At 39.4% G+C, this 9,737-nt stretch overlaps 1 long non-coding RNA gene across 1 annotated transcript; it reads right to left on the minus strand.

Moving 5' to 3' along the window:
* Positions 1-2,347: 2,347 nt before the first annotated feature.
* Positions 2,348-7,472, minus strand: LOC122123245. Its single transcript, XR_006150355.1, has 4 exons — positions 7,056-7,472; positions 6,284-6,453; positions 5,447-5,591; positions 2,348-2,377 (listed from the first exon to the last, which is right to left on the minus strand). It is a non-coding gene; the product is annotated as an uncharacterized LOC122123245 (long non-coding RNA).
* Positions 7,473-9,737: the final 2,265 nt, after the last annotated feature.

Consider the following 9,737-nt stretch of genomic DNA (forward strand, 5'->3'; position numbering starts at 1 on the left):
ACATTCATAAGGTTTCTCTCCTGTGTGTGTTCTCTGAGGGACAACAGGGTGTGTCTTCTCAGTGAAAGACTTTTCACATTGTTTATATTCTTCAACTACAGAAGACACATGAGGACTATATACAGCACACATCTTACCAGGTTCACTGAAAACACCCATGTTCTGACACCCAGTGACCTTTTCTATCCTAATCCCTAAGGAGTTCCTATTATTCTTAATCAGTTCTGATTTCTGTACGGAGCTCAGATGAAAACTTCTTGTAAGTCTCACTTTTTCCACCCCTTGGTTACTATTTATGACTGCGACTTCAGAGAGATATTTATTGTGACTTTCCTGACAGGTGCTAATCACATCCTCCAATTCTGGGACATCTAAAATGGAAAACATAAATGAGATCCATAAATTCCTTACTGTAACGATATTTCCTCACATTCTGTTACTAGATTTTCAAATATCAAAGCATTGCTTTATGCAGCAATGTAGTAATTACGAAAGTAGTACTGACATTTTACAATGGAAAATAATCTTTTTCTGTATTTCAGATTTAATATTTTTCTCCAGGAAATATTTACTCAAATTATTCATCTACATACTCTTAATGCTTCCATTCTGAATTGCCCTCTTTGCCCAGCACCACTGATAAGAAATTGTCCCAATTAGAGGACAGCAGCCCTAGCATACTCCTATTTTCCTCCTACCTGCGTAATATTAGTTTAAAAGAAAATGAGATCTCCTCTTCCACATTTCTTATTGTCTTTTTCTCTTTAAGAATGACTTCTCTACAGAAAAAGGGAATTGCTAACATTAACTGCACTGGCGCACCAAATTCAGTTTGTTTCCACGGGAGTTCTGGATTGACAATTTCTTGAGACTAAGGATTACCTAGTTCTCTGCCACACATGACTCAGGGGCACTAGGAATACTATTGCTCTGTACAGCTCAAGATAAACAGACCAACTGGGCTCTGGACCCACTATGACCATTGTAGATGCTTTAACTCACCTGTGAAATTCTTGTCTGAGGCTTCTCTTATCCATGGTTCTGCACCTTGCTCCAGCTTCACAATCAATTCAGGTTTAGGAACACAGTGCCCTGTGAATAAGAAAGAGTGGAGAACTATTGTTCTTGCTGAGTCATCATTAACGTAAGGTCGCAGACATCCTGTTCACAAGGTTGTTCCTTTTTTAGGGGGAGGGGGTCCGGTCGTGGGGCCTGGACTCTGTCCCTCAGCTCTTCAGCTCAAGGCTAGCGCTGTACCACTTGAGCCACAGCGCCACTTCCAGCTTTTTAATTTTTGCTTATGTGGTGCTGAGGAATCGAACCCAGGGCCTCAGGCATGCAAGGCAAGCACTCTACCACTGAGCCACCTTCCCAGCCCCAGGTCTCTCAATTCTTAATAGCTCCATGGTGGAGTTTCCCCCAGCATTGAGTTTATTGTGCCAGTTGTGTGGCTTGAACTCAGCTCTTTTGCTCAAAGCTAGCATTCTACTAGTTTCAGTCCTGGCTACATTTCTAGTTTTTGAATGGTTAATTAGAGATAAGAGTCTCATGGTCATTTTTCTACAGTTTCTGGCTTCAAACCAAAATCTTCAGATTTCATCCTCCAGAGATTCTAGGATTCAAAGCTTGAAGCACTAAACCCTGTCAAGTTTGGCTTACAAATACACACTTTTAACTACTGATTTCCAGATCATACTGTCAGTAGTAATGTATATGCTATCTAGACTGTAGATCTACCTATAATAATCACCCCAAGGTTGGGAAGTCAGTCTCCTATTAGTGGATCATAGTTTAGAACTTTTGTCCAACTACTGATTAGGCTTCTTAAAGAATGAGAATACAATTAGCTCTTGAGTTACATATAATAAATGTGAAGTTTCCCTTATAAAAAAATGACACTTCCCTAGTACTAGAATCTTTTTTTTTTAAAGAAAATGTAATGGTCCAAAGGCTTACACCTGTAACCCTTCATTGAGGAGATGAGATCAGAAGAGGCAGGCTTGAAACCAACCTGGGCACTGAAACCCAGAATATACCCCAGAACAAAAGCCAAAATGGAGTTGTGGCTCATGCAGTAGTGTGAAAGGCAAAGAACACCAAGCTCCCAGACCTGAATTTGGCTGGCTTTTATACTAGCAGTTTTTTTTACCTGGGAATGGACTGGAATCTTGTACCTAAATAACATAAACAGTCAAATGTCTACTAAAATAAAAGGACTTGAACTTCCATGTAAAAGTGATCTTTGCTCACCAAAGGACATGAGGTTGCTATAGGTCTCCAGCATTACATCTCTGTGAAGGGTCCTCTGACCAGGATCCAGATCCTGCCACTCCTTCCAGGTGAAGTACACAGCCACATCATCAAATGACATCAGCTTCTGCAATGGCACATTTCCATCAAGAAATCAGACGTGGGTCATGAGAATTCCAATCTGGAATTTCATTATACTGCAGGTATGCTTTTATCTTACATAAAATGTTTGCAGCTTGCTGTGTTATCTATTCACTGGAAGAATTAAATAGCAAATTAAAAATATTTGACAATATATAAGCCTGGTCATTAAAATACACAGATTGGCAGGGCACTGGTGGCTTATGCCTGTAATCTTAGCTATTCAGGAGGCTGAGGTCTGAGGATCAAGGTTCAAGACCAGCCCAGGTAGAAAAGTCCATGAGACACTTATCTCCAATAAACAACCAGAAAACTGAAAGTAGCACTGAGACTCAAGTGGTAGAGCACTCACCTTGACCTGAATTGCTGAGGGACAACAACCAGGACCAGAATTCAAGCCCCAAGACCATAAAAAGAAATTACAGTTTCCCCAATGCATGCAAACACATTTCTGCTGCTAGCAATAGAGACAATATTAAAAACTCTGAGGAGACAATAATCTGGCATGACAACAATAAGTCTAAGGAGGTGTCTGATAAATTATATTATCATTTTTGATAAAATTTTAGTACATATCAGGGTAACAATGAATTAAACAAATATTTTTTCTGCATTTACATATACTGCTTCACCCTAAATCCTATTTAGACTTTCTATTAACACGTATTCTCATAAGCAAGCAGAACACATTCAGGATATCACACGGAATACAGAACATAGAACATTACTAGATCTATGAGAAGCAGTGTCCCATATGAATGTTAAAAAAGAGTAACAGTACTCCAGAAAGTAGCTAATGATTTATTTGGCCCATATAAGATTTGATTTAGTTCCCATATAAAAATATCCTAGGTTAACCATGTTTGGTTTAAATACTAAATATTGAAATGTGGTCATAGATACCCTAATATTTCCATCCTATGCAAAAATGAACTGTTACCACGAAGTTTTGTAAACTTTGCCTACATTCTACAATACAAAATACAGGTGGGAGGGGAATAAAATATTACTTTACAAGATTTTCATTTTAATAGGCTTCATGGAAGGTGGAGAAAATGTATAGAAGCTCAAAGAAAACTCAATAGGAAAAAAATGATAAATATGACCAACTTCTCAAATGTGTCACATATTACTGAGTTATTAGTCCAGTACACTGCTAAGGATATATTTCCACTTGTGTTAGTTAATAGCGAAAATCCTCAGAGATCAAAATCAATTCCTGACCAAACATCTGTGAGATTTTGCAACAAGTGATATTTCTAATAGAGAACACCTTGTCACTCTATTTTTTTTAAATCAAAACCAGTTCTTATCATGTAGTGGCAGTGAATTAAAATATTCAAAAGTAGTGAGAAGGAAAAACAAAACAGAATACCACATCAAATGAAGTTAGACCAAAGATAACATAACAGGAGAAAAGTGATTTTCTTGTAGTGTATTGATTGGGGGAAGGAAGTACGTTTCTGTAGGGAAGTCTGAAGTTGAGCTGAAGGGGGAAAACGTTTGAGAGGCTGGAATTCCAGCCTGACCACAATGAGAGCACTGAGAGCTGGCCCCAGAAGGCTTAAAAGAGAATTCTGGACAGGGTTAAGAGACTGGAGTGCAGGCCTTTTCCTTATTGTTGGAAAGATAGAAAGACAGCATCTGAACCTTCGCTGCTGTTGACCTTGAAGGCTAGGTAAGGTGAACTCCATGTCTGGATTTCTCTGGGAGCCAGTCTTCTGTCTCAGGAGAATAAGGAAACATGCATCCCTCACAAACTGTTGTGGCTCTGATTGTAATATTAATATAGATATTTCAATTTTGCATGTTATCAATGGTAATCTTCCCTGTGTGCACTCAAGGAGCTATGCTTGCTTCCGGGCACCCAGGAACCAAGTGCCAGAGAGCCTTTGGATCCCTGGTTTTCCCTAAGTCTATCTGTTTATATTTTTGTGTTTCTCTAATTTTCTTTGTTTCTGGAATCCTGTAGAACTCTCTAGGCAACAATTTTCCTATACAATGGGTAGGAAAAATTTCAATCCTAAGAGCCATGTCAGCAAAGTAAAACTGATCACTAAGAAAAAGTGGTTCCCAGATAGATCATTTGAAGAAAAGAAACTACTGAGACACATATGGAGGAAAGAGGGAATGAGAAAAGAAAAAATGCTAGAAAGATAGATAGAAAGAGAGAAAAATAGAAAACTAACCTACACTAGTGAGTAGAAAATCAAAAAATAGAGAGAGAAAATAGAGGAAAGAAATCTTGTGAGGATACTTTAGAAAACAAAGAGGAGGGCTGGGAAGGTGGCAAAGTGGTAGAGCTCTTGCCTTGCATGCATGAGGACCTGGGTTCAATTGCTCAGTACCACATAAGCAAAAAGAAAAAAAAAAACCAGAAGTGGTGCTGCAGCTCAAGTGGTAGACCGCAAGCCTTGAACTGAAGATCTGAGGGACAGCGTCCAGGCCCAGAGTTCAGGCCTCATGACTGGACCAAAAAAAGAAAAGAAAACAAAACAAAACGAACAGGAATTTGTAGAAAGACCATAAAGTTTAGCAACAAATATAGCCTAAGTTTCAAGTAAGACCAAGCCCATGAAGTAGTCCAAGAAGTATATTTGGAGAGTAATTTAAGTACATATAGGTTAATCATTCCTTAAGAACACATGAATGTGTGTGTCCACAACACTATTTCAGCAATTCCAGGAAAATTTCATTGAGATAGTTTAATGTTACTCATGAGGATGTGATCTGGTGGCAATCTATCCTTCACCTTCCATGAGAAGTAACCTGCTCTGTGTCATTACATCATATAACAGATTTGATTACATTTTATGACAAGACAAAACCTAGACATTCTGAAGCCAATCTGCATTCAACTTAGAAAGAATATAACCATTTAATCTGGTAAACCTACAAGCAATCTATATCTGCTAATCTATAAGCCAACTTTATCTGATTTATGAATATGTTCCTGAGGCTGAATCTGTGTGGTTGGTATTGTTTGTAATTCTTGGACATTTTTAGGTTCATAAAATGGAATGGAAAACAAATGAGAAATAAAAAAACAACTCACCAGAGATCCATTCATTCTGTCTTGCTGCTGACAATGAGCAGAGGATTCTGGAAGCATGGTTGGGATATAAGGGAAATGACGGATTCAGAAATGAATCTGTGAGATTTTGGGCCCGGAATTTCCTCTTGCAAACATAATACATAGGCTGGAAAACGGTAAAGCCATCTTAGAAGAATAGTTAATGTCTCAGGCAAAGCATTAAAGTCTCCAATAAACACAAATCCAGTCCATTTCCTGGTAGATAGGTATTATTAAACCAACTAATTTCTATGTTTATGTACATGTGACATTTGTAAAACTGAATGTTCCTACAAAAAATATTGAATAACTGAAAGCAAAAACATATCACATTTCCACAAAACCTAGTTATTACTGAATATACTTCATGATGTATGAACTGCTTTTTTTAATGTGAAAGTATACTAGGAATTCATTGGATTTGTGTTCTAACATCATTTACATATTTAAACACCATGGAAATCATGTATGATGTAACTCAGTAGTTTTCACCCAACGGTATAGAGGAAAATATATACAGAATATATTTCTTGTGTTATAATATTAAAATAATGGTGTCAAATGGCACATTTCATTGTACCCATTGCACACCTGTGCAATGACTTGCAATTTGCCATTTAACATGCTTTGGCCAAAGGGACATGAGTAAAGATGAGGTAAACCCAGATTTGAGAAGTCCCGAATGTTCATTTCCCTTAACAGTCAAGGGAAGATCTTTGGCCATCCTAAAGATACAACATAAAATACTCCATATAGGAGTGACACACCTGAAGATAAGCAACACCTACAAATCATACAACCTTGAGTAAGACATATTACCTCAACTTTTCTTCTGTGATATTTCTTTGAAGGCCATATGTCCCCGAACAACACTTTCTGCACTACCAGGCACAACCAATCGAGTAGAGCTAGCATTAGCAAATCCATAGATGGCACATTTAAGGTAAGTTTCACTGATTTCATACTAAAATTCCTAGTGGTAATCCAGGCTGAATAAATTAGCAGGAAGAGCATTAGGGATTAGTACATGAATAGATACTTTCAGTCATAACAATTACCCCACCATCCCAAACCACAGCCTCAGGTACCCTCTGATAACTATGCTCTGGCTTATTCCTCAAGCCAGCTCACCAAGACTCCTATAAGTTAGTTTAAATCTTGCAACAACAAAAAATGATTGAGAGTGGTGTAGGAAAGAGTACCACGTGAATCTGGTGCTCAGGGAAGTAGCAATTTTTGCATAAGGCAAGGAAAGCTAGCAACATCTTCTCCTTCCTGTGCTTTTCTGCTTCTTTCCTTTAGGGCTTCTCAGAATTGACAAGGTGTGTCCATTTAGGATGGAGATTCCTATTCATAGGGTGCTCTGCTTCAAACATTGCTAGACTTCATTCCTAAAAATACAGGACTAGCACTCACTACTCCAATATCCCGTGTACAACTGTCTCTAGAAACAGGGTCGTGAAGAAACATCTGTGAACTCAAGACAGGAGGTTAAAACCTCAAGCCAAAAAGATTAAAATATCTCTAGAAGAAACAACACAGAAGCCCCAAATACAACTTCAATGTAAGAGGACTCAAGGCAGGCACACACCTCACAATTTCACTAGAAGTCTTCCTGTACTCCTCTTATACCTGGGCAAAGCAAATAAAGTCACATATGTTAATAGAAGAATCCTTTGGTCTTGGAGTACAAATGCACAGCTCTTGGGCTCTCCTTGTCTGCAGAATCACCAAGCTTGCTCTCAGACATTTGGGAACCAGGTTCTTGCAGCTCAGGGCCCAGAAGCTAATGGCAGCACAAACTCCTGAGCCTCAAGCAAATTATCAACCCCAGACTGGAGAAAAGCGTGGAGGGGAAAGCGGGTGCTTTGGCTCAAGTGTAAAGCTCTCCTTATGAGCTGACGAGCCCAGGAACGGTGCTTGCAGACCCAGAGTTCAAGCCCCACCAACGACCAAAAAAACAGAACCAGAAAAAGAAACCCGCGGAGGATAGACTCCAGCAGCAATCCCACAGTTCCTACCTGACATCAGTTCCAAAGCCTGAGATTCCTTCAAGTTACAGCTCCCAAGGTCCACTGCACAGAGCTGCGCGCCTGCCTCCTGGCTCCAACCTAAGGATGGCGAAACTGTACTTCAGGGCACTTCCAGCAGCAAGGCAAAGGGAAAGAATCTAGTAGGGGCCGACTTAAAACGCCCGTGGTGGGCGGGGAGACGCATGCGCAAAAGGATCTCTGCTCCACTTCCGCCCTCCAAAAAACAAAAACAACTCAGGATTTTCAAAGCAAAAGCCCTCCAAGGAGACTACAATTCCCACAATGCTTGGCGCCACCTTGCTTCACCTCTGGTCACAAGAGTGCTTGGATGCATTGGGACTTTTCTCTCTCTGTTGTGGGAGCTAAGCTGAGCTTCTTCTTCAAAACCACTGTTTCCTTCGAGAAATATTGTAAGATCATCCAGAAAATGGATATATATGAAGAGAATTGGATGCATTGACTTTTTGGTACTTAGTTCTAATAATGAAATTGAGGTTATGAGACTGTGTTTCTCATACCTTTCTTTTTGTTCTATGCCTGTGCTCTGCTGAGTGTAAATTACATCTCTGTTTTGCTTTACATTGTTTAATACCTCCCCTCTCATCTTACAAACGTACTCATAGACAGTGAACTTATACCAGGTCATTTTCCATTAGTGTAATGTACACACTGGCATAGAATAAGAAGATGGCTATGTGGATATGCACCATAATCCTTGTGTTGATTTGGATTTCGCAAAATCAAACAATTAGTTTTCCAGGAAATCCCCAATTCTATCTATTAAATGAAAATGAGTTTTTGTCTGTTTCTGAAGTTTGCTTTTCATTTAAGGGTTTTATGTTTTTTTGTCTTTTTGCTGTTGGTCCTGAGGCTTCAACTCAGAGCTTGGGCACTGTCTGTGAGCATTTGTTGTGCTCTACTTGGATTTCCTTTAATAATCTCTTCAGGTAACTAGTGAAAAGTTTCCTCACAGGGATTCTTAAGAGCATGGCACATTACCCTGATTTTCCTACAAAGAGAGTGGTTTGGGGGTCAGAATGAATGCAGGTGAGCAGAAGAGTGAAGTTTAGTGAAGGTCTATATTGATGTGAATCTTAATCATTTACAAACCAGTCTGCTTTTGTCTTTTCATTTTGCATGTGAAAATCTCTTTAGAATTCTTACCTCTTCTCTGATCCTAACAGTTCCTCTCAGTAGCTTTAGGCTACATATCTAGAGGGCCTCAGGCTTGTCGTCTCAGACCTTACCCATTAAGCTGTGGAATAAATCTTTGTCTTCTGCCACAATCCCATCAGAGCACAAGCAAGATTTCTGTGGGACACGGGGATAATAATTAAGGAGACAGAGAGATGGCTGATGGCACAATTCTGCTATATTGCTCAAATGCTTGTGTAATATTGGTCTAGGCACACTCTGCCAAAAAGTGCAAACAGCACACATCTTTCTTCATTCTATTTCAATCTATCTTTTCCACCAAAGCCTCCCTTCACTTAAAGCCCCAGGCCAATCAGCTAGAACACACATTTCCTCAAACGGTAAAGGGCAAGAACTTGTAGTCCTGAGGGTGGGAGTTAATGGCCTTGAAGCCTTTGTTCACAGTTTGCCTGCTTCTGGCAGGCACCCCAGGGTCTGCAACAGTCTCCCTCTCTCATAATCAGAGATCGTATAATTGTCTCTTAAATGTTTCTTGTAATGTTTGGTGATCCTTTACATGCACTTAATTGGGATAGTTTAGACTGGAAACTTTCCCGCCTGATTTTAGTGCTCCAGTGTATGGATTTTCATGACTCTTTTGTGGACCTGAACTATTCCTCATGAAAATGGGAATCAAAGGGCATATTTGAATGTGTAGACTTCAACTTAAAAGCACCTCTAATAATATAAAGAAAAAGTAATTTCATCCTGTAAAAGTCAATTCCTGAGAAGCAAGGAGAAAAGGATCAGAAAGAACTGGAGTACTTCCAAGACTACATGTGAAGTGTAGTTTTCATTGTTCAAGCCTGTATTTCTGATGCATTTATTTATTATTTATCCTTTTCTTTCTCTTTTTCTTTTTTTTTTGATTGATCATGGCAAATTGTACTCTGAGCCTGGGAACCAACTCTGAGCTCAAGGGCTCTCCCATGTGAGCCACAACACACTTCTGGATTTCTAGGGGTCACTGGAGATAATGTCTCACAAGTTGTTGACCAGGCTGACTTTGAACTGGGATCCTCAGGTTTCAGCCTATTGAACAGCAA

This window comes from Dipodomys spectabilis, unplaced genomic scaffold (genome assembly GCF_019054845.1).
Source record: "Dipodomys spectabilis isolate Male_0828 unplaced genomic scaffold, ASM1905484v1 ptg000227l, whole genome shotgun sequence".
Lineage (NCBI taxonomy): Eukaryota > Metazoa > Chordata > Mammalia > Rodentia > Heteromyidae > Dipodomys > Dipodomys spectabilis.